Source organism: Rhinopithecus roxellana, chromosome 17, assembly GCF_007565055.1.
Source record: "Rhinopithecus roxellana isolate Shanxi Qingling chromosome 17, ASM756505v1, whole genome shotgun sequence".
Taxonomy (NCBI): Eukaryota; Metazoa; Chordata; class Mammalia; order Primates; family Cercopithecidae; genus Rhinopithecus; species Rhinopithecus roxellana.
Window position 1 is genome coordinate 35,155,542 of NC_044565.1, and position 25,123 is coordinate 35,180,664.

Consider the following 25,123-nt stretch of genomic DNA (forward strand, 5'->3'; position numbering starts at 1 on the left):
TCACCACCTGTGCTCCAGCTTTGGCACGTGCTTGGCAGCAAATTGCAAGACTGGGAGGTCATAATCAGGAAAACAGAAACACATTACATTTTAATAATCACCTACCTTTTCAATAGCTTTGAGCTTTCACATGTCACCTCCAGTTACAGGGAACTAAAATCAACCTTCAAGCCCTCTCCCTTTCCGCTCAGCAGAAAGAACAGCAGACAACTGGTGACAATTGTTGAAGGGAAAGAACCAATAAATATAAGCTGCATGCTCAAAGCAATTCAGCAAAATCAAGTTCATCAACTTCTCAGCATGGATTTTGTTTTATTCTAAATCAGATACTCATTAATGGGGACCAGTCTTTGAATCATCATTTTATTTACACTAGAGAAATGCAAGACATATTGCCTGGCCACGGAATGAAGTGGTTCTCTCTGCTGCTCAGTTATAGGTATTTCCTTCTGTAGCCTTCTGAATTTTCATGCTAATGGAAAACACCCAGACCAGATGCTCACTAGTAATAAGTTAAAATGACACTGGAAAGTAAACAATTTTTTTTTTTTTTTCAGACGAGATGTTGCTCTGTCACCCAGGCTGGAGTGCAGTGCCATGATCTCAGCTCACTGCAACCTCCATCTCCCAGGTTCAAGCAATTCTTCTGCCTCAGCCTCCCGAGTGGCTGGGATTACAGGCACCTGCCGCCATGCCCCGCTAATTTTTTCCTTTTGTATTTTCAGTAGAGACAGGGTTTCCCCATGTTGGCTAGGCTTGTCTTGAACTCCTGACCTCAGGTAATCCACCTGCCTCAGCCTCCCAAAGTGCTGGGATTACAGGCATCAGTCATCATGCCCAGCAACAATTTTTAAATTTTTTTTTAAAAAGCACAAAGAACAAATGGCATGACAGGCAAAAAATGAAAAATCTTACCTACCTCAGATGTCAGAATCAAATCATAGGGATTATGCTAATTAAAAGGAGAACCACTGACCAACTCCCTTTAGAGTTTGTGGGACAGTCATGCCCTGGTTTGAGACAATGCCTGTCTTCTTGTCATCCTGCTAGGAAATAGGGCCACGGACATGCTTGCCCTTCTTCACAGCTGTGTCTTCCCAGCTCCCATGATAGAGATCAACACATACTAGATGCTCAATAAATGTTGGTGGAATGAAAAAACATCTGCATTCTGGGAGGTGCCCTTTCTCTGTTAAAGGTTAAGAATATTTTAATTCACTAATAATCAACATCGTTTTTAGTCTGTAGGCAAAAAATTAACATTCCCCTCCAACGCCACTCTGATTTGATGTGAGAACCATTCAAGTGAAATCTTTGCCACCCATTTCCTCCACCACTCAGCACTTTTCCTCTAGATTTAGTTTAGCTAGACAGAAACCTCAACACTGTAGGTACTGGCTGCCTTTCAGTCATTTGCACTTGTAAAGAATCCTTCCCATCTTCAAGCGCCCTAAGGAGATGCTCCTCAGAGGGTGGTGGAAGGTTAGGCACTGTGCAATGGGTGGCAGATACATCATTTGCTCTTAGAAAGTTTTGCTTGTTTGTTTTTTGAGATGGAGTTTCACTCTTGTTGGCCAGGCTGAAGTGCAATGGCCCGATCTCGGCTCACTACAACCTCCACCTCCCGGGTTCAAGCAATTCTCCTGCCTCAGCCTGCCGCGTAGCTGGGATTACAGGCATGGGCCACCACGTCTGGCTAATTTTGTATTTTTAGTAGAAACGGGGTTTCTCTATGTTAGTCAGGCTGGTCTCGAACACCCAACCTCAGGTGATCCACCTGCCTCAGCCTCCCAAAGTGCTGGGATTACAGGCGTGAGCCACCATGCCCAGCCAGAAAGCTGGTTTATTTATTTCTTTCTTTTTTTCTTAAGATAACAGAGCCAGTCAGAACTGATGCCTGCTCTCGTAGGGGGCTGTACTGGTTGTGCTTTGTACCTTGTGTGAAGTTATAAAGAGGAAGGCACACCAAGAAGCCTCTTGTGAATCAGTTAACAGAATACCTTACAACATGCCATGCATCTAGTTTCCACTCTTTCAGGAGGCTGTGCGGTTTTCAGGATTTCATACAACCTCTCTTAATTCTGTGTTGTATTTTCACAGCGTTTTCCAGTTCATGAGCATTAAACATAATTATCTCATGTTACCCCGAGATAATACTCTATGAGGTAGGTATTATTCTCATCCTTCCAGATGAGGAAGCTTATTTTAAATCATTGCCATTCTCAATAATAAGTGACTCTCTTTGCACAGCACCATGGTGTTCTCAGAGAGACCTTTGACCTTCTGATTAATTGCTCACTCTTCTTGTGATCTCCAGGACCTCCTTCCCTTGTATCTCCTATCTTTAGCCAAGATGCTTCTTGATAGGTAGATTCCTTTCAGTGTTTTTATTATTTTTTTTCCTGTGATACCTTGACCTAATCAGAGAAAGCCATCTGAATCTCTAAAAATAGACAATTGTCTGACAAAAAAAAAAAAAAGACAAGGAAAAGAGATGTTTCTGAACTTGAGGATTTTGGAGAGCGACCCACACACAGATGGTGTGTGATATTCACTAAATACCAAATGCTGGTTTCCATGCCTGGCTCCTTGTTGCTATTTCCTGGTCACTTTGAACTGACTTATCAAATAGAATAGATTCCTTGATACATATGTTGGTATTTGAAGTCCTGGTGGGAACAAGGCCTTCCATTTGTTTCAAGTTTTACTCTTTAAAAATGTTTATAAAAACCCATCTTAGAAAAGGAATCTCAGTCAAAACCCACTGTGACTTTGGTGTCCACCCATTTCAAGGAATGATGCCAACCACTAGGATTGTTATTAAGAACAACTCCTACAGGCTGCATTCTCTGCAGGGAAATTGATTAAGATTCCTGGAGATGCCAGCAGACAGATGCTGTTAATATAAGTTTCAGAAAGTAGAATGTTGAGACTTGAATATGAGGGCACCCAATAAATAATATTTTTCTTCCTCTCCCAAGTACTGAATCAAATGAAATAAAAAACAGTTAATATTTGGAGGCTCAACTGCCATCCTCATTGCTGAAAAGACCCAGGAGAAGGATATACTTTGGGGTGAGAACCAAGAAGCCTTGATAACTTCCTGTATGTCCCTTTCTCTCTCCTATTTAGACCTGGGAACAGTTGACTCAACGAAGTTTTAGTCTGCAGAGCAGATACCTTTATCCATAATCCTGTCTTAAACTGGTCTGGGTGGAAAGAGCAGTAGGAGAATAGACTAATTAAGCTCTATCCAGCCAAGAAACAAGAAACAATGCCTGCTGCCCACTAGTTCTGAATTCATTCCTCCTCTGTGTGGGAAAATCACTTGACCTTTGTGGGCCTTGATGTCTTCAGCTTTAAAAAAGGGGGGGTCAGGCTGGGAGACAGCTATGACCCAATCTAGGTCTGGAATTCTATGGTTAGCCCCCACAGTGACCCTGATGAGATCCAAGCCACATTGTGCTTTCTCCCTTAAGGTGTCAGTTCCCTTTGCTGAGGTTCGTGGTCAAAGATCACACCCCTGAGACTCACCAATCACCTCCTAAAGGATGGCGATCGTGATGGTGACTCAGTGCCCATCTGCCTCCACCACCAGAAAAATCACTCCAAGTGCACAGGTCAGGAGGAGCATCTCCGACCACAAAGAGCACTTTGTCATCAACACTACTCCCTGGGAATATATAGGCCTGTCTGTTTCCTAATGATTCCAAGGCAATACTCAAGAACACTATTATGAAGATTATGTTGCAGCTGGCCGGTGAAGAACAATGAAAAACCAAGGTACTAGAGACTGTGGATTCTAAATTTGGCTTAGCAATAGCAAGCAATGTGTCCTTCATATCTCTGGGCCTCTCTCCTCAGATACAAGGTGATGGCATTAGCAGTTTTCAAGCTTGTTTTCCCCTTTTAAAAAATATAAACTCTTAGATGGAATCTTAATATATAATATGAGTAAAAATAAAACTGCTCTTCTCCTTGTGAAGGGAGACTCTCTGATCCATGCCACTTTTCTCCCTCCCTCTGGGTATCATCTCCAGCCCCAACCATGCTGAACCCTTAGGTTTCATGGATCACTAGCCTGAGAAGAATTTCCCTGTGCCAGGCTAACTTTGGGGGCAACATAGCATCCTGATGTCATATCCATTTGACAGCCCACCCAGTTTTCCTGCAGCTCTATACCGGTTAGTTCTGAGAAACCATTAAAGAAAAACTGAATCGTGGGCCAGGCATGGTGGCTCAACACCTGTAAAACCAGTACTTTGGGAGGCCAAGGCAGGTGGATCATCCAAGGTCAGGAGTTCAAGACCAGCCTGGCCTAACATGGTGAAACTCTGTCTCTACTAAAAATACAAAAATTAGCCAGGCGGTAGTGGCACATGCCTGTAATCCCAGCTTCTTGGGAGACTGAGGCAGGAGAATCGCTTGAGTCTGGGAGGCAGAGGTTGCATTCAGCCGAGATCACACCACTGCACTACAGCCTGGGTGACAGAGTGAGACCCTGTCTCAAAAACAAAAGAAAAAGAAAACCTGAATCATGGGTCTACAAGTGATGTGAGCCAATTATTAACAGAGTTAGAAAATAAAGACAGCAAACAAAATATACTTGAGCTCTCAGTGCAAGACTAAACTTTGTCTCAACAGGGAGACTGAGAGAATAGGGTGGAGCATAAAGGGACAGCACTATTATTAAATAATTTAGCTAAAAAGATATTCTTCTCACTACTCCATGATGCACAGTCCAGACACACAGAGTGAGGCTTTTACCATGAAGAAATGTGAGGAGGGCAAGGTTCCTCTCCTGAGAGAATGCCTCTCTCTCACACGAAACATGAAGAGTTTTGGCCTTCAGAAGAGCTGGCCCCATCCTCCGGTCAGCCAGCCCCTCGTATATCTCCTCTGCATGTGTTAATTCTTTTGAAGGTGATGGAGGTTCTTTGCATGGAAGATATATGCAGCTCGATGGCGGGAAGTGAGATCCTAATTATCTGCAGCTGACAACCTTTCAGGGCCCATTATAAAAGAAACGTCTGCACCAGGCCCTCAGAGCCCTATATCCCAGCTCTAGGGAGTTTGAGGGAGCAACAAGGAGCGATTCTGAGAGCCTGATTTATCAGGGAAGATTAGAAGAGTTACATCTATAGTCTGGTGAAACAATGACAGAGGGGGAGCAGGCTAATGGTTGACAAAGGGGCAGAAGAAAGAAAAGAGATTTATGTAGCCTGGTTCGAGGATGAGCAATCAGAGGCAAGGAATGAAATGAAGACGGGAAAGAAAGTCCTGAGTAAATATCAGGGAAACTTTCTGCATTGATTTATTAGACAGATGAGCAAATCTTCCAAATGAGGCTTCATCCTCACCCAGAGAAAAAGCGAGCCTACATAAATGTGTCACGGCCATTTGTCTCTGTCACTGTGGGACCAGTCATGATACCTAGCTTGGCTTTCTATCTTTCTCTTGATGAGTGTCCTTAAAAGTCAGAGTCGACCCTTTTCTGAGATCTCTATGGAAGCTCTGAGAGGCTCTTAAAGGGAGCGGAGCACATGTCTGCAATTCTAGGCTCAGCCACTTGCTAAACATTGCCAAAACTTAGTATCTACTTTACAGTTTTCAGAGGAGACAGAATGCACTTGTCCATGGTACCCAGCCCAAAATCTCCCTGGGGATGGAGATGGGCTTATGCTCAGGAGAAAAGTCAGGATACATCAAGATTGCATTGATGTTCTGTCAACAGGGGCATATGGAAATGTTCTGATGAATTATACCACCTACTGAGTGCCTCCATCTGATTCTGACCTGGATAGAGAATCTCTTACGTGCTCCTTCAGTTCCTCCCAGACTCTCCTTGTACCAAGCACTCCCGTAGCAACCTGTTCTGCCTAGGCTCCATCTAACACTCTGCAGACTCCACCTGACCCACCTGGCCTCCTGTCTTGGGGCTTCCCTGTTGCTACAGAGAAGCAGGATGCCCAAGAGCCCACCAAACACCCACCTTATGCAATCTGAAAGTGATATGGAGTTAATGTACAGTGGGGAAGAATTTGGCCCGTGGGAGATGGGAGCTGGTAGATAAATTCCTTCCGTCTCCTCCCAGATACACTATCTGGTTATGCAGTTTGTGTGGCTTCCTGGGGGTACAGTCCTGCAAGAACAAGCAATTAGTCAGACTTCAGTGGCAGCCAGAGGGGTAAGACATCCTAATACTGGCTCTCCCTCCTTCCCTTTCCCCTCACCTCTGCTCCCTGAGACGTACCTTCTAACAGAATAATAACACAACAATTTTCACTAAAGTTATGCTTTCTTGGGGATCCCAGGCTAAAATGTGACCAAATGATTGTTGGAGAAGAGTTAGTACACTGTCTGAATAATGGCATGAATGTCTTTGGTTATTTGGCCTGGGCACCTGATCCAGACATTTCTCCTAGAAATTCCATAGAATTGTCTCCTTCCAACCTCAACCCCCTAATGGGGACCCCATGACTGACTCCCATTACAGTCCTGACACTGAGGTATTTTGGTGTCTCCACTGGCTTACTCTATTGGAGACCGAGCTGGAGGACCAAGCCAGGTTGGTATTTCCTATGCTGTCCCTGATGGAAACTGAGATGTAATACACAGGTAAGTCAGAAATCTGGGGTACTGATGGTCAGCCCCTTGGAGGTCACCCGGGAGGTCACTGACTAGTCTGTGGCCTTTCCATTCAGCTGTGAGGTCCCCCTACCACAACTATCTTTGATTCTATTCTTTGTGTCACAGGCATTACAAGTCTAGTTAAGCACTGGCAAATTCAGAATCTTCAAAAGATCTTAATCTCCATATTACCAAAAACCCAGTCTTTGGCCCTCCAAAGAGAGGCTCTGCAACTCTATATTCTCTGTAAATGCTAAGGACTTTTTCCCCTTGTTTTGTTTTTAGTGTGTGTTTTAAGTTCAACTGTTTTTATGCCCCCCACCAAAAGAAAAAAAAATTCCTTTGTAACCCATTATGGGTTAGTGAATTCCCAAACCGTTCAAAAATACTTTAAAGTTCTTTTGGGACATAGCCAGATACTTAATATTGTATTACATTTTATAGTTGTCACTTAATCAAGCTATTTAATATTATAGTACATTTTAAAACTGTCACTTAATCACATTTTCTTGACCCTTTTATGGGAATTAAAGATCACTGTAGATAAAAAATGGCATGCTTTAGTTTAAATAGATTCAGTATGTCCAGTTTGACAGTTACTTCTGAGACATTAAAAGAATTTTCTGTGATTAATGTGACCCACACACGTTAAATGGTGTAATGTTCCATTTCTTCAGCCATTAGCGGAAACAGCATCAGACAGAAGGAGCCAAAATGTAGCCAACTGTATGTAAAGCCGGGTGGTGGGGTGGGGAGGGGGGAGTCTAAAGATAATATAGAGCCAGGCAGCCTGAGATAAGAGGGAGATTTCTACTGATTTAATATTTGCTTTCTCTGGGCATCTCGAGAGTGAAGTCGGAGGAACACAAAGGTCAGACGCTGGTAATGGAGTGGGTGCCGGTCCGGCAACATAGCTCTGGTCAGGGACCGCTTTTCACCAGGGTGCTGCATCTCAGGCAGGCGAGCGCAGTTCTTCGGTGCTTATTATAAATGATTGATGAACGTTGCTTCTAAATTTAGAAAAGCTCTCTAAATGGACATTTACTCACAAGAAAAAAAAAAAAAAAAAAAAACCTCTTCTGAAAGGTCTGTCCCTGGAACGGTTTTGTTTATGGCACCGCGATAGTTCTGGGCAATTAATCCAGAATTGCGTCAGTGAAAGATTTTATATTCTTAAGTGTTCACTCATGTAGTTAAATTATGTCCTTTTTCAAACATGTTTCAAAGAATTGTACTGGGTTTTAAAAATCCTGGTCCCTAAATCCTACTTGTTTGTTTAATTAATCTGAAAATAACTACTCCTGCTCTGTTTCTTAATCACAGATCAGATACACTGTATTTGTTAGCAGCTGTGAATGAAAGCATGTCCCAGTGTGTTTTTCTTGATTGTTTAATAAGAGTTGAATAATACCCTATTTAATCCGTCAAGTAGGACATTACAATAACATTGATCTTTTGTATGACAGCAAATTTGTTTGATAACAGAATAGAATAGAATATAACCAAATCAGTGTCAGAAATGCATTTCAGAGGATCCAATTAAAAACACCCATACACACGCCAGATACTGAGCGACAGGGCAAAGAAACCAGGCACAGCAAGACACAGAGGGTCCAGAAGGAAAATCTAGCTTTGCAAAATGCCCAGACCTTACTCAGATGACACAAGACAAACACTTCACTGCAAGGACTCCACATCCTCGGCATGTGCCCATTTTGGCTGATCAGGGTCAACCTACTCTAAGGTCAGAATGGACACACCAGACCCTTAGGTAGAGGCCTATTGTGCTCCTCCTTTGTTGGTTCAAATGCTGTAATTCCTGGGGTCAAAGATAGCCAGATTCTGCATCACTTAGCACCTCTCCTTTGCCCTCCAGCTACCACATTGCAAGGGCTCCTTGGGGATGCTATTGTCCACAGCCCAGCATCCTTCCCCTGTCTCCAAACCTGTATGTGAGACACCCTTGCTTTTCAGCACCCTTTCTCTCCGGGAAGGAACTGGTTCAGAGGATCATGCAAGACCACATCTTTGTGGACTTTATTTAGGAGGACAAGGTCAGCCCTAGTGTTTATTTGCACACATGTTTATTCGATGTTTACAATTGTACCCTTCCCTTCAGAATCCAGCACGGAGGTGTAACAAAGCCGCTCTCTACATGCCAAAAACAGATAATGCTGCAAAGAAGAGAAAAGGAGGTATAGCAACAAACACAAATTCTCAAAGTGCTCAGTTTTGAGAGTCATTATCTTGTTCCAAAAGTTTAGTCGGCTGTGTTTCACACAAAGCTGTTCGTTACACACACACAGACACCCCACATACGTCTTGGAAAAATAATTGTTGAGATCAACTAGTTGTGTACAAAATACCAAATTGTTTAAGTAAACCTTTTTTTCGTCAGGATGATTTATGTGCAGACACCAACTAGATTCAATGTGATGTCCCTCTCCTAGACAAGGTGCTAGTATAGCCAGCCAATAAGCAGCGGAGGGGATGCAGAGAATTCTCTTTATGTCACGTTGGGGGAAGGACAGTTGTATTTGAAGATGCTCCTAGAAAAATAAATAAATAGCCATTGGAAACACCTGCACTCTCTTTAGGAGTTTTTTATTAATTTTCATAAAAGCATAAACCTCACCTTTTGAAGAAGACAGAATGAAAGATCATAAATGTAGGGTCTGTCATTTACCAGTGAGCATAAGGTGAGAAGACAAAAAAATACATATTATCAAATTTCCTAAATCAACCTGAAGCTGTGCTGATGGCTTTCTGCTAAACCACAGTGCAGGAGAAATTTAATTGTTACTACATTTTAAAAACATTTACACCTCACACCCGAATTTTCTCTGTCACACTTCGTCTTCATCTCCTCAAAGAGGGGAAATATCCAGGATGATCTCGTGGATCTAGAAAGTTGAGGAGTCTTTGTTTTAATTCCTCCTTAGTTTTTCCTCACCAGCCTCCCCCATCTGACATTATTATAATTCCTTTCCTGCCTTTCCATTCGCTTCCTCCTTCCTTATTCTTTTGTTCTGTGACTAATCTTCCCTTTTGTATTAATGAAGTCCTTTGTAGTTTCTTTTCAAATCTTCAAGTGGATCCCTTTGTGACATGTTTTTTATTCTTTTTTTTTTCTTTTTTACCTGATAGGGCCTTTTTAAACAACCCATGAACATTATTAATACTTCCATCCTCTTTGGCACTGTACCACAGACCTTAAAACATTCTATTACATTTCTGATCTGAAATGGCTTTCTCTTGACCCAGAAGTATTGGCAAATTACAGACCCCAAGCCAATCTTTTATGGAGAAGGTCTGAGAGCAAGTGGTAGCCTTTCAAGTACTTAACCATGGAGTCATAATGTCTATGACAAATAGCCTCTTGCTTTGCAGTTACGGCTAGTTTACTATGCATATGGCTAAGAGAGCGCCCCTTAAAGTGGTCAGGGACTTTTTCCTAAACCCCCTCCCAGGTGTCACATCACTCCTTTTTACTGGTCTTGTTAGAGGGACAGCATTAGCCCCACAGATCACCAGAGCTTCCTGACCAGCTGCCAGGCTGTAAAGCATGTGGAATTGGGGTGGTCGATCCAAAGACATCAACATGTCACTCTTGATGATCATTCATCTGCAACAGAAATAGCCCATGGTGCCTCAGAAATCGATGTGGAGACCACCGCTCTTCAACATTATTGCCACTAATTATTAAGATGAATGCAGTGATTAATGGGAGCAATGCTTTTGCGCTTTATGCAAATGAAGAGCTCATGCATATACATGGCGGAGGGGGTTCACCAACCTGGTGCCCAGAACAACGTTGCTGTTCAGCCCCCTTATTCAGCTGTCACTGTGACCCAGGTGCAACAACTTAGAGCGATTTAAAAAGAAATGCTAAAAATGAATTGTTGATCAGCAGCCTCAGGCAGCCTTTTGGAAATTCCCTTCTATTTCTATGAGGGCTGTACCTTGATTAGGGAGAGCTCAATCAAGGAAATAACCAGGGTTGTTAAGGATGCTGATAGCCTATGGTCCTGCATTGGCGATGTCTGGAGGAAAGAATGGATGAGGAAAGAGAAAGCGCAACTTACACTGTGATGAGACGGTAAACTGAGGCAAGCCAACCTCTCTGGGTTTTAGTTTTCTCCTTGGCAAAAATGAGGGCATTCAATTAAATACTATAAAGCTCCTTCAGGCTGGGAGCGGTGGCTCACGCCTGTAATCCCAGCACTTTGGGAGGCCGAGGCGGGCAGATCACTTGAGGTCAGGAGTTCGAGACCAGTCTGGCCACCATGGCAAAACATCATCTCTACTAAAAATACAAAAATTAGCCCGGCATGGTGGCACACACCGGGCTAATTCCAGCTACTTAGGAGGCTGACGCAGGAGAATCACTTGAACCCGGGAGGCGGAAGTTTCAGCGAGGCGAGATCGCACCACTGCACTCCAGCCTGGGTGACGGAGGGAGACCCTGTCTCAAAGAAAAAAAAACAAAAACAAAACTCCCTCAAACCTTAGAATTATAGGATCCTACAAGGCACAGGATAAGTGGGATATAGGCATGCAGGCTTTTGTCTTCTACTCAGTATGAACACTTTCTGACACAATAACCTCTAATATAACAGATCTTTCATTACTTGTTATATTCTACAAGCATATACTTCAGTAATTCAGCCAACCTCCTCTCATCCTCCATCCTTGAACTCTGAAGGATTTCCAGGATTCAAGGTTGGGGTAACAGTATACAAAGGATGGATTAAGAGTTCTGTAGTCAGGCCTAAGTCTGAGTCCTGAATCTTCCCCTACCAGCTAAGTGACAAACCTTCAGTACTGTCACTTGCCAGATGGAGAGAATAACTGCATATGCCTGATAGAGTTATATTAAGGAGTGAAGGGGATAAAGTGGGTGAAGTGTCTGGTACATAGAAAGCCCTAGATAAGTGAAACAGAAATACAATTTTTCCTGTCTGCACTGGCTGGCCTAAGGAGTAGAGGTCAAGGCTTAAATCATAATTCTTAAAGGACCATAGAATATCTTCTGGTTCAGCTCTTGCTTTCCAAACGGCCAGGATACCCTCCTTATTGTGATTACAATGACACAGTGACAACAATAGTCATTCCTGCTCAGGTGCTAATTTTTTTATTTTATCAACATTTTGTTCTTTCAGATTTCTGGATGGACTAAATTACTCAACTTAATTTAGTAAAACATCAGTATAAATGCTACTGGAATATGCTGCACAAGGGTTTGCATTTCAGATGATACCATCCCATCTACTGTACATCCCTATGCTGAAACCTGTTTGCCTCCCACAGCCTGGATCCCAAAGCATGCTGTTTGACTCACATGAATGCTGAAATCCACTACTGGTTGAAGGTATAAAGAGTGTAGAATTGGCAAGCTCTGAAAGGGGAATGGGAAGTTATTTACTGTCAGAGTTGCTGTGATGGACAAAGTGAGAAGCAGGCCCGGATTTCACAGTCAGCTTCAGCCTGTGCAGACATCTGGCCTCTCAACAGACACTGAGGCTCACTTACTACTCTACATACTCTAGGCTTATCCCGGGCTCCCATTGTCTCTATGCATTGAAATGCATTTTCCATTATTTAAATGCAGCTTTTAAGGAAGTATTTGTGGGTATGATGGATGCATCCCCAAGGACCTGCTTCTGTATTCTTCCTGCAGGCACACCCCATTGCTGGTCACATCTGCATTTGTCATGAGAAATCCTGCTTTCACCAGCCTCTTCAGCTCATTTTGATTCCTGATACAGTCACTGCTTCTCAAAAAACCAAGTCTCCCAGGCTTCTGCTGGAGAATTTAGTTAAGTCCTCAATCCCTGGCTTGGCTTCACTCCTGGTAGCCTGACTTAGCCATATTGCTAAACCTGGCTGCTCCAAGTGATGTTTGACAAGTGCTTTCTCTCTCAGGGTCTCCAGGGCAAGTCAGGGGAAAATGATCAGGTTCAGGTTCTTTTTTTTACCCCTCTTCATAAAAAGTCTAGAGTGTAAAGCCCTAACTTTAAACATGTTGCATATTCAAAGGGTCCATCAGAATTGCGGAAAGTCGTTGCCTCTGGAGAAGATCACGAAGACCTCCAATCTGTCACCTCAGTCAGAACTGAGCACGGCGAGGCTCACAGGGGGGTATCTATGCGGTCCCAGGCTGGTCAGTGGTGGAGCCAGGAGGACCACGAGTCAGCCAACCCTTTCCTCTTCCCTGTGCTCTGTAGCTAGAGCCTCTCAGAGATGGGAGAGAGAGCCAGTCTATAGCTACTTCTTCCCTTCTCTCTTTCTTTCTTTTATTCTTTCCTTCTTTTCTTCCTTTCTTCTCCCTTTCTTTCTACCTTTATTTTCTTCTTTTTTTTTTTTTTTTTTTTTTTTTTTTTGGTGGCAGGGATGTAGGGAGCTTGGAATATATTACATAAAGGAAGAAATGCTGAAATAAGTTTAAAGAAAATTTTATATATTTTATACATTTGTATTTAAATTGTGCTTTTTATAAGAGATGTAGAAATTTTTTAAAAAATAAGGCATAGCGCACTCTGAACAAGACCATATATAGTCATGCCTTCTGCAATAGTTTGAACATCTGTCCTCTCCAAAACTCATGCTGAAACTTAACCCCCCATGTGGCAGTATTGAGAGACTGGACCTTTAAGAGGCAATTGGGTTAGTTGCAAGGGCTCTACCATCATGAGTGAGCTCATCCGTTCATGGATTAATGGGTTATCATGGAGTGGGACTGGTAGCTTTATAAGAAGTGGGAGAGACACCTGAGCTAGCATGCTCAGCCCTCTTGCTCTATGATACCATGTGCCACCTGGGATTCTGCAGAGGGTCCCCACCAGCATGAAGGCCTTCATCAGATGTGACCCCTTGACCTTAGATTTCTCAGCCTCCATGACTGTAAGAAATAAGTTCATTTTCTTTATAAATTGCCCAGTTTCAGGGATTCCTTTATAAGCAACTAAAACACCTTCTTTCAGTCCTTCGGTGTATCTCTGTGACATGTATATGACCTTGTCTGGGGATAATCTCTGAACTTGAGCCCTATGGGGATGCAAGGCCAGTGACATGACCCTCTCAACTCAGCTTCTTGCAACTCAGCTTCTTGCTTCCCTCCCAGACCCCCTGGAATAGGCTTTATCTACACCACAGGGTTTTCCATTCTGAACAGAGGGAGAAGTTAAGATGTCAGAGAAGGTGATCACAAAAGGAGTAGAAAACAAGATAAGAGAGTGAAGAGGAGGAAAGAAAAGGAAAAAGATAGCCAGGTGTGGTGGTGTGCACCTGTAATCCCAGCTACTAGGGTGGCTGAGGCAGGAGAATTGCTTGAATCTGGGAGGCGGAGGTTGCAGTGAGTCAAGATCGCACCACTGCACTCCAGCCCGGGCCAAGACTCTGTCTCCAAAAAAAAAAAATGGAAAAAGAAAAAGAAACACCTGGTTGCCTTGCTTCTATTCTCATTCATTTAAAAAATTATTCACAGATAAAGCACCGACAGGGGATTACAGCGGAAAGGGAATCTGGATTGAAGAGGACCTCTGTGGAAATGTGCACCCTTCAAAAACGTGTGAAATAGAATTCAAGCCATGCAGATGAGGCAGAGTGTGTTTCTGGCCCCACATGTTCCCCCAGCCTCAAATGCAGCCTGGAGCTGATGAGTGCTGCTCAGGTCCTCAGCTCTTTCCACCCAGAGACAACCTTTCACTGCACACACACACATCTTTATAAATAGATAATATGGGCTTGTTATATTATTGTAGATAATTGTTGAATCAAAATTAAAATGAACTGGTAAATGCATTAAGCAGTTCAGCATATTTTCCTTTTTAACAAAAGCTAATTTTAAATGAAATGGGAGCTCTAGCTACACCATAAGAAATCACAGAAAAACTCAAAAAAGGAGTAGAGTCCTCATTTTGAATAGAGTGGCTGCATTGCCTATGCAGCATTCCACATTTAGAGAGGTGTACAGTTGGTTGGATGGTAGAATGGTCAAGGAGATGGGGAGACAGGAGGGACCATGGAAGGGTCTTCATTCCCAAGGAGGGTCCTGGATGCACAGGAGCAGTGGACGAGTGATCCAGCTTTGCTGTCACAGAAACTCCAGGTCAAGAGAAAGGATTTTTTATGATCAGCAAGAAAGGTGTGCAACAATGAACCCTCCAATGAGCAGAAGGTAAGAACAGACGAACGTGTACAAGTAATTGAACATGACTCCCCAGTCAAGACATCCTGAAGGGAGGGGAGAAACACAATAAGAATTTGAAAAGTCTCCAATATTTGGAACCTTTGAAAAGGCCAAAAATAGCAAAAACAACTGGGGAAAAATCTAAGAGATACACTGCATCTGGGAGGAGATATTTTCTCACACGGAACACACTTATAATAACCTGGCAATATATTTTGATCTGAATGTCTAAGCCCAGAGTTCAACACAGCATTTTGTAGTTTCAAATAGAGAATTTTCCCTTCAATATGGTTTGTGACCCTATTCCTGACTGACATCTCTTAGAAAATAAGAAGCATTTTACATTGCAGTTAGAAAAAAAAAAAAAAAACATATATTTTTTACCCCAAAGAATAGGAGTTGATATTTAATGTCCCTTCTGACTCTAAACTCAACATCTTTGAAATTCTAGTGCTTGTCTCTATCCACCATCATAAGCAAAGGCTGAGACTGGAGGAGTTTGTTAACAGCATAAATATTAAAACAGCATTGGTCTTCCGCATACCAACAGCATAAACAGTATAACCTAAGAATTAAGCAAAGCACATCTTGCAAGTCTGTACAAATGTGCAGGAGTATATAAACTACTTTCTCTATTTCTGGAAGCTAAGAAATCTCACTTGTAAAACAGTTTTTCTTTCCTGCCCTTTTGTTAGTACACCCCTCCCAATAATTCCCAAACTTCAACTGTTGTTACTCTTACTGCAAATGCAGTATTTTTGTTCATTGTTTTTTTCCCTGTTGCAAAATGCCAACTCTATCTCCATCTCTTTTTCTCGTGACACAGTTTGCACTTGATGAAGTGAAAGGTTATTTTTTAAAAAACTGAATGTCTAGTTAAATTATTAAAAAGATATTTCTATTTCCCCTTGATGTGGTTGCTAAACAATTCCCATGTTGGCCAACATTTTGGAAAAGCTATAATTGAAATGTGAAAAATATTTTGGAGAAGATCTCCAGAAGGTCCCTAAGAAGGGTGTCTCAATTTTACATTCAGATAAGATATGTACGGTACAATAGGAAGCCTACCACGTGCCTGCATTCCACGGAAAGACTGAATGAATTTGTGCACGTTGAGTATCGTGTCTGATTATCCAGATTGTAAATTAGCAGGCTCTCCTGCCTTTCTTCATTTCCTCTTGGCTGACCTTACCCTGCCCACTAAAAACCTCAGGTTCAGCAGACATTTTTGAGCAACTACTGTATATTGTAGGTACTTGCTAGGAAATGCCTAATTTGTCTTTTCCAAAAGTCTCCAGATTCTAAAAGTCAACCTTTTCCCATTATATCACAGCAACTCCTGTCCCAGGTGGTCAAGAGGAAGGAAGAAAGAGGGTGACCCTCACATGAATTTATGTGCAGTTCTGGTAAAAGACTTGAAGAAGCCTAGGGCCAAACAGAAACTTCTGGCCGAAATGAGGCTTCTGAATTAACTGTGCATCCCAAGGACCTGCTTCTGTATTCTTCTGTATTCTGTATTTTTCTTCTGTACTCTGTATTCTTCTTCTTTCCTTCTTTTCTTCCTTTCTTCTCCCTTTCTTTCTTCATTTTCTTCTTTTTTTTTTTTTTTTTTTTGGTGGCAGGTGTGTAGGGAACTTGGAATATATTACATAAAGGAAGAGATGCTGAAATAAGTTTAGAGAAAATTTTATATGTTTTATACATTTGTATTTAAATTGTGCTTTTTATAAGATATGAAATTTTTTTAAAAATAAGGCATAGCGCACTCTGAACAGGATCATATATGGTCATGCCTTCTGCTATAGTGTGAACGTTTATCCTCTCCAAAACTCATGTTTGAACCCCCTATCGGCCGGGCACGGTGGCTCACGCCTGTAATACCAGTGCTTTGGGAGGCTGAGTTGGGCAGATCACGAGGTCAGGAGATCAAGACCATCCTGGCTAACACAGTGAAACCCCATCTCTACTAAAAATACAAAAAAATTAGCCAGGCATGGTGGCGGGCACCTGTAGTCCCAGCTACTCGGGAGGCTGAGGCAGGAGAATGGCGTGAACCTGGGAGATGGAGCTTGCAGTGAGCTGAGATCACGCCACTGCACTCCAGCCTGGGTGACAGAGCAAGACTCTGTCTCAAAATAAAAAAAGAAAGAAAGAAAGAAATGTAACCCCTCATGTATTGAAAGATGGAACCTTAAGAGGTGTTCCCCGATAATGGGGAAAGAGAAAGGTTGTATTTCTTCACTTAAGAGAAGAGACATTCTCTGCAGAGATAGTTCTCCATGAGAAGTCATTTTTCAGATTTCTGAAAGCAAACAGGCTTCTAAGAAAGCTGTTTATAACAGCTACACTTGCTGAAATTCATGATTACATATGGATAAAACCAATCCTAATATACAGGAAAGGGACCAAGAGACATTGTTCAAAAAGTTTAAGACTGGTTTACAAACAAGCTATGGCTTATTAGATGCTATAGGTTAAGAATAAACATGAAACGTCAGGACTAGATGCTTTCTAAGGTCTCTGGAAGCTCAGACCAGCCACAGTCCCATAAGATCAAGGCTGAGATATGGCCAATACATACTGGTCATTAAAATATTGAAGTCCTCCCATATCAGTTTTGAATAACTGCTGCTTTGAGTCCACTGATGCCACCCCACCAACCTGACCTGACATGACAGGAGGCTCCATGTCCTGTGCTGTGACTGGCATCTATGCCATGATGGTTATTTAATATTCTTAATATTGCCCCTGTATAAGACATGAATCACACATCTATCCTGACTCAAAAGTCTTGGATGCTTAAATAGCCTTTGATCATCAACATCATTGCTGTCATATTACAAACCTGCAAAAATATTTAGCACTTTCAGTAAAAGGGTAATCATTTATTCATTCATAGTAAAAAACCAAACATGCAATTTTCAAAGACACGTCCATCAGTGAGTTAATTGCTTCCTTGCAGCCAGGAAGACCCTTGTGAGCATTGAGAGGGAAACAGTTGGCTTCCCCTTCTTTTTAAAATATGTCCAGTTCTTACCCAGTTAACGTGAAGAAACCACTGTCTCCAGAAGAAAGCTTTTTTTGCAGTATTAGTGAATCACTGAATAGCTTAAGCATGACTATCTAAGTTGTAAGTTAGCCTTTAGTGGGTTTAAATAGTTTTTCTGACCCTTTTGAAAAATAACTACATAAGTACTTCTTGTTGCTGGATGAGAAATACTACTTTATAAACAGTTTTGGTTTTCTATTTGCAGATATGATTGATGTATTACACCAGAATAAAGCAATTTTATGTTTATAAAGTATAATTTTATGTTCACTTAGAACATATTTTATTTAATAAGTTAAAATTTTTTGGCACATTGTTAAATGCAAAAACTCCTTTCAAAACAAGAAAGAACTACCTTATATTCAACATTTAATGTTCTTGGTCTCTGCTTTTATGTCTATGCAATATACTGAGCTCAGTATGGTCTCCAAGAGTGTCCTGTATGGATAGACACATGCACTCCTTCCAGGAGTGGGTACTAATTCCAGACTACAGATGCCTATTATTAGTTAGGCTTCTGATTTTGAAATCATACTGAATGTATGAAGAGCGAAATAAAACCAAATCCTTATATTTTTTTTACAGTTTTGAAGTTTATACTTAGAACTGACCAACGCCCCGGTCACCTGGAGAGCTGTGCAGTGTGTAAACCTGCCTTTACCCTGCATTGATTGGTACAGTATTTTTGCATCTGTGGGACCTACCTTTTCATTCAGTAGTTTGAACTGTATCTAAACTGTACAATCTGTACAGTTTTTATAGAATAAATATTCAGCCGTGAAAACTGGTTAAATAAAACTAGTATTTCTTAACACACACATACGCACAAAAAATAAATTTGGAGATTCCCTTGTAGCCATGCCGATAGAGTTCTTTAAAAACTATCTAATGGTATTGAACTATAAATTGAAAAAGAGATCATTCCACTGTATCCCTTCCCTAAGGTTTCCCTGCGGTGCTGAGGGAGGGATTAAATCATGGCTTTTGTTTGTTAGATAATTCAGGGGGTCTGGATGTGGTTTGTACAACTAGATATATTTTCTAAACTTACATCACAGTTGTATGTATGCATCTAAATGGACACACACACATATTCGCACATACACACAGTTTGAGTAGTACTACCTGTTAGAACACACAGGATGGCATTTTAGTGGAGACCTTACTATACTAAGCTAACTATTGTGACTATGAATATGGTCCTGGTTTCCAGCCTGCAGAAGAGAATATGAAGGTATTTCAGCAGGAGATAAAGAACAGAGATATTACCCAACCAATCAACAAATACTTTTAGAGTGTCTATGGGTGCCAAGCACTTTTCTAGAACAGGGTCCCTGCCCTTAAACAGTTACATTCTAGAGAATAAAACATAAACAAATCAATAAACAAAATAACTTTAGGTTCTGGGAAGTACTACATAGAAACATTTAGCTGAGATAAGAGAAAGTATTAATAACTGAGAGTGACCAGGGAAGAATCTGGAGGTGGAACATTTGAGCTAAGACCTGAATGACGATAAAGTGTGACCATGTGAAGAATTGAAGAAAAGAGCCTTTTCAAGAAAACAAATAACAGATGAAAAGGCTCTGAGACAGCTGTGAGCTTTTACGTGTTTGAGTTATAGTCCAGTGTGGCTGGCGTGAAGTGAAGAAGGTGAGGGTCCAGGGAGATGAGGTCATAAAGTTAGGTAGAGGATTTTGCTTCCAGTGGTGTGGCACATCAGCTACTCTGAAAATCAGTCCTCCTGCTACAGAACCCCTGGTGCAGAATCAATTACAACATATTGTTTAATGCATAGCTGAAGTTACCTAAAAATAGGGGAGATCCACATGCGTGAAGAGCCGCCTGGTGAACTGATGGGTTTGCCTGGTAAGCTAATGTGTGAAGCTGGGTCTGCCCTTAGGCAAATACTGTTAGGAGTCTAGTGCTTTGAAGGATTAGTGGTCACAGGGGGCACAGGAGACTACACTGAGAACACACAAGATTGGGGGAAGACACACAAGACTGGGGGAAGACCCACATTCAGTGAAACAACAAGCCAGAAAAGGCAGCCACAATGAAAACTTGTATTCTGCAATTCCAATTCCAGCTGGAAAAATACTAGTCTGGGGTTCAAAGTTATTCTATCCTGGAGAGTAAGGAAACTTCAAACTGAGAAATGAAACTAAAATGGCCCACTATTGTGCACTCGGATCCCTATAAAAGGAAACACAAATTTTCCTAGAATGATGTACCTTCTATGCAGGTCTATCTGGATCTTACTTCAGTGAAATAGGAGATCTTGATTAAAAATTACTGAGTTTGTAAGAAAGCAAGCTACCGAAAGAGCCATCAGAAACAACAGACATTTAGACCTCCATGAACTTTAGCTGATGGAATTCTTAGATATAGAATATACACTCACTGTGTGTAAAATATTTAAACAAGGGCCGGGTGCAGTGCTCACGCCTGTAATCTCAGCACTTCGGGAGGCCAAGGTGGGCGGATCACAAGGTCAGGAGATTGAGACCACCCTGGTTAACACAGTGAAACCCTGTCTCTACTAAAAAATAGAAAAAAGTAGCCAGGCGTGGTGGTACGTGTCTATAATCCCAGCTACTTGGGAGGCTGAGGCAGGAGAATCACTTGAACCCAGAAGGCAGAGGGTGCAGTGAGCCAAGATCACACCACTGCACTCCAGCCTGGGTGACAGAATGAGACTCCGTCTCAAAAAAAAAAAAAATATATATATATATATATATATATATATATATATATATATATATTTAAACAAGGAAAAATAGAATAGAAAAACATAGGCAAAGAGCAAGCATTTCAAATGATCAATATAAAAAAAGATTTTCTGGGAATGAAAAATATAATAGTTAATATTAAAAGCTCAATGGATGATTTTCCATGAAAAAGTCACCTGATAATTAAAAAATAAAGGCCAGTATTACACACACACACACACACACACACACACACAGACACACACACAAAATAAATAAATAAAAGGAGAGAGGAATGTTTTAGATTAAAAGACTCTAAAAACGGATGATAACTAAACGCAATTTGAGAAGCTTGATTAGATACTGGTTTTTAAAAAGTGCTATAAAAACATTTTACTGACAATCGATGAAATAAGAATGACTACGAATTAAAGTATTAAGCTATTCTTAGTGTTCTTATTGGATGATGTTACCAGTAAGATGTTGTAACCAGTTTTTTACATATCAATTTGTAGTCCCAGAAGAAGAGACTAAAGAGAAAAGGGGAGAATAACTTTTTGCAATAGCTTTATAGAGATACAACTTGCAGACTATACAATTCACTCATTTAAAGTATGCAATTGAAAAGGGGTGCACCCAAGATGGCCAAATAGGAACAGCCCCAGCCTCCAGCTCCCAGCGTGAGCAACACAGAAGACGGGTGATTTCTGCATTTTCAACTGAGGTACCGGGTTCATCTCACTGGGGCATGTCGGACAGTTGGTGCTGGTCCACAGGTGCAGCCCGACCAGTGAGAGCTGAAGCAGGGGAGGCATCGCCTCACCTGGGAAGCGCAAGGGGGAAGGGAATTCCTTTTCCTAGCCAAAGGAAATTGAGACATACAACACCTGGAAAATCAGGTAACTCCCACCCTAATACTGTGCTTTACCAAGGGTCTTAGCAAACGGCACACCAGGAGATTATATCCCACACCTGGCCCAGAGGGTCCCATGCCCATGGAGCCCCCCCTTATTGCTAGCACAGCAGTCTGAGATCTAACTGCAAGGTGGCAGTGAGGCTAGGGGAGAGGCGCCCGCCATTGCTGAGGCTTAAGTAGGTAAACAAAGCCACAGGAAAGCTCAAATTGGGTGGAGCCCACCACAGTTCAAGGAGTCCTGCCTGCCTCTGTGGACTCCACCTGTGGGGACAGGGCATAGCTAAACAAAAAGCAGCAGAAACCTCGGCAGAGGTAAATGCCCCTGTCTGACAGCTGTGAAGAGAGCAATGGATCTCCCAGCACGGAGGTTGAGATCTGAGAATGGACAGACTGCCTACTCAAGTGGGTCCCTGACCCCTGAGTAGCCTAACTGGGAGACATCCCCCACTAGGTGCAGACCGACACCTCACACCTCACACGGCTGGGTACACCCATGAGATGAAGCTTCCAGAGGAAGAATCAGACAGCAACACTCGCTGTTCAGCAATATTCTGTCTTCTGCAGCCTCCGCTGCTGATACCCAGGCAAACAGGGTCTGGAGTGGACCTCAAGAAAACTCCAACAGACCTGCAGCTGAGGGTCCTGACTGTTAGAAGGAAAGCTAACAAACAGAAAGGACACCCACACCAAAACCCTATCAGTACGTCACCATCATCAAAAACCAAAGGCAGATAAAACCACAACAATGGGGAAAAAGCAGTGCAGAAAAGCTGGAAATTCAAAAAATCAGAGCACATCTCCCCCTCTAAAGGAACACAGCTCATCGCCAGCAATGAAACAAAACTGGACGGAGAATGACTTTGATGAGTTGAGAGAAGAAGGTTTCAGTTGATCAAATTTCTTAGAACTAAAGGAGGAACTATGTAACCAGCACAAAGAAACTAAAAACCTTGAAAAAAGATTTGACAAATGGCTAACTAGAATAACCAACATAGAGAAGTCCTTAAAAGAACTGACAGAGATGAAAACTATAACACGAGAACTACATGAAAAATGCACAAGCTTCAGTAACTGACTCAATCAACTGGAAGAAAGAGTATCAGCAATTGAAGATCAAATGAATGAAATGAAGCAAGAAGAGAAGTGTAGAGAAAAAAGAGTAAAAAGAAATGAGTAAAGCCTCCAAGAAATACGGGATTATGTGAAAAGACCAAATCTATGTCTGATTGGTGTGCCTGAAAGTGACAGGGAAAATGGAACCAAGTTGGAAAACACTCTTCAGGATATCATCCAGGAGAACTTCCCCAAACTGGTAAGGCAGGCCAACATTCAAATTCAGGAAATACAGAGAACACCACAAAGATACTCCTCGAGAAGAGCAACTCCAAGACACATAATTGTCAGATTCCCCAAAGTTGAAATGAAGGAAAAAAAGTTAAGGACAGCCAGAGAGAAAGGCAGGGTTACTCACAAAGGGAAGCCCATCAGACTAATAGCAGATCTCTCAGTAGAAACTCTATAAGCTACAAGAGAGTGGGGGCCAATATTCAACATTCTTAAACAAAAGAATTTTCAACTCAGAATTTCATATCCAGCCAAACTAAGTTTCATAAGTGAAGGAGAAATAAAATCCTTTACAGACAAGCAAATACTGAGAGATTTTGTCACCACCAGGCTTGCCCTACAAGAGATCCTGAAAGAAGCACTGAACGTGGAAAGGAACAACAGGTACGAGCCATTGCAAAAACATGCCAAAATGTAAAGTCCATCCATGCTAGGAAGAAACTGCATCAACTAACGAGCAAAATAACCAGCTAATATCATAATGGCAGGATCAAGTTCACACATAACAATATTAACCTTAAATGTAAATGGACTAAATGGCCCAATTAAAAGACACAGACTGGCAAACTGGATAAAGAGTCAAGACCCATCAGTTTGCTGTACTCAGGAGACCCATCTCACATGCAGAGACACACATAGGCTCAAAATAAAGGGATGGAGGAAGATCTACCAAGCAAATGGAAAACAAAAAAAAGCAGGGGTTGCAATCCTAGTCTCTGATAAAACAGACTTTAAATCATCAAAGCTCAAAAGAGACAAAAAAGGCCATTACATAATGGTAAAGAGATCAACTCATCAAGAAGAACTAACTCTCCTAAATATATATGCACCCAATACAGGAGCAACCAGATTCATAAAGCAAGTTCTTAGAGACTTACAAAGAGACTTAGACTCCCAAACAATAATAATGGGAGACTTCAACACCCCACTGTCAACGTTAGACAGATCAACGAGACAGAAAGTTAACAAGGATATCCAGGAATTGAACTCAACTCTGTACCAAGCAGACCTAATAGACATCTACAGAACTCTCCACCCCAAATCAACAGGATATACATTCTTCTCAGCACCACATTGCACTTATTCGAAAATTGACCACATAGTTGGAAGTAAAGCACTCCTTAGCAAATGTAAAAGAACAGAAATTATAACAAACTGTCTCTCAGACCACAGTGCAATCAAACTAGAACTCAGGACTAAGAAACTCAATCAAAACCACTCAACTACATAGAAACTGAACAACCTGCTCCTGAATGACTACTGGGTACATAAAAAAATGAAGGTAGAAATAAAGATGTTCTTTGAAACCAATGAGAACAAAGATACAACATACCAGAATCTCTGGGACACATTTAAAGCAGTGTGTAGAGGGAAATTTATAGCACTAAATGCCCACAAGAGTAAGCAGGAAAGATCTAAAATTGACACCCTAACATCACAATTAAATGAACTAGAGAAGCAAGAGGAAACACATTCAAAAGCTAGCAGAAGGCAAGAAATAACTAATATCAGAGCAGAACTGAAGGAGATAGAGACACAAAAACCCTCCAAAAAATCAATGAATCCAGGAGTTGGTTTTTTAAAAAAATCAACAAAATTGATAGACTACTAGCAAGACTAATAAAGAAGAAAAGAGAGAAGAATCAAATAGATGCAATAAAAAATGATATAGGGGATATCACCACCAACCCCACAGAAATACAAACTACCATTAGAGAATACTATAAACACCTCTACGCAAATAAACTAGAAAACCTAGAAGAAAGGGATAATTTCCTGCACACTTACACTCTCCCAAGACTAAACCAGGAAGAAGCTGAATCCCCAAATAGACCAATAGCAGGCTCTGAAATTAAGGCAATAATAGCCTACCAACCAAAAAAAGTCCAGCACCAGACGGATTCACAGCTGAATTCTACCAGAGGTACAAGGAGGAGTTGGTACCATTCCTTCTGAAACTATTCCAATCAATGGAAAAAGAGGGAATCCTCCCTAACTCATTTACAAGGCCAACATCATCCTGATACCAAAGCCTGACAGAGATACAACAAAAAAAGATAATTTTAGACCAATATCCCTGATGAACATCGATGCAAAAATCCTCAATAAAATACTGGCAAACCCAATCCAGCAGCACATCAAAAAGCTTATCCACCATGATCAAGTGGGCTTCATCCCTGGGATACAAGGCTGGTTCAACATACACAAATCAATAAACGTAATCCAGCATATAAGCAGAACCAAAGACAAAAACCACATGATTATCTCAATAGATGCAGAAA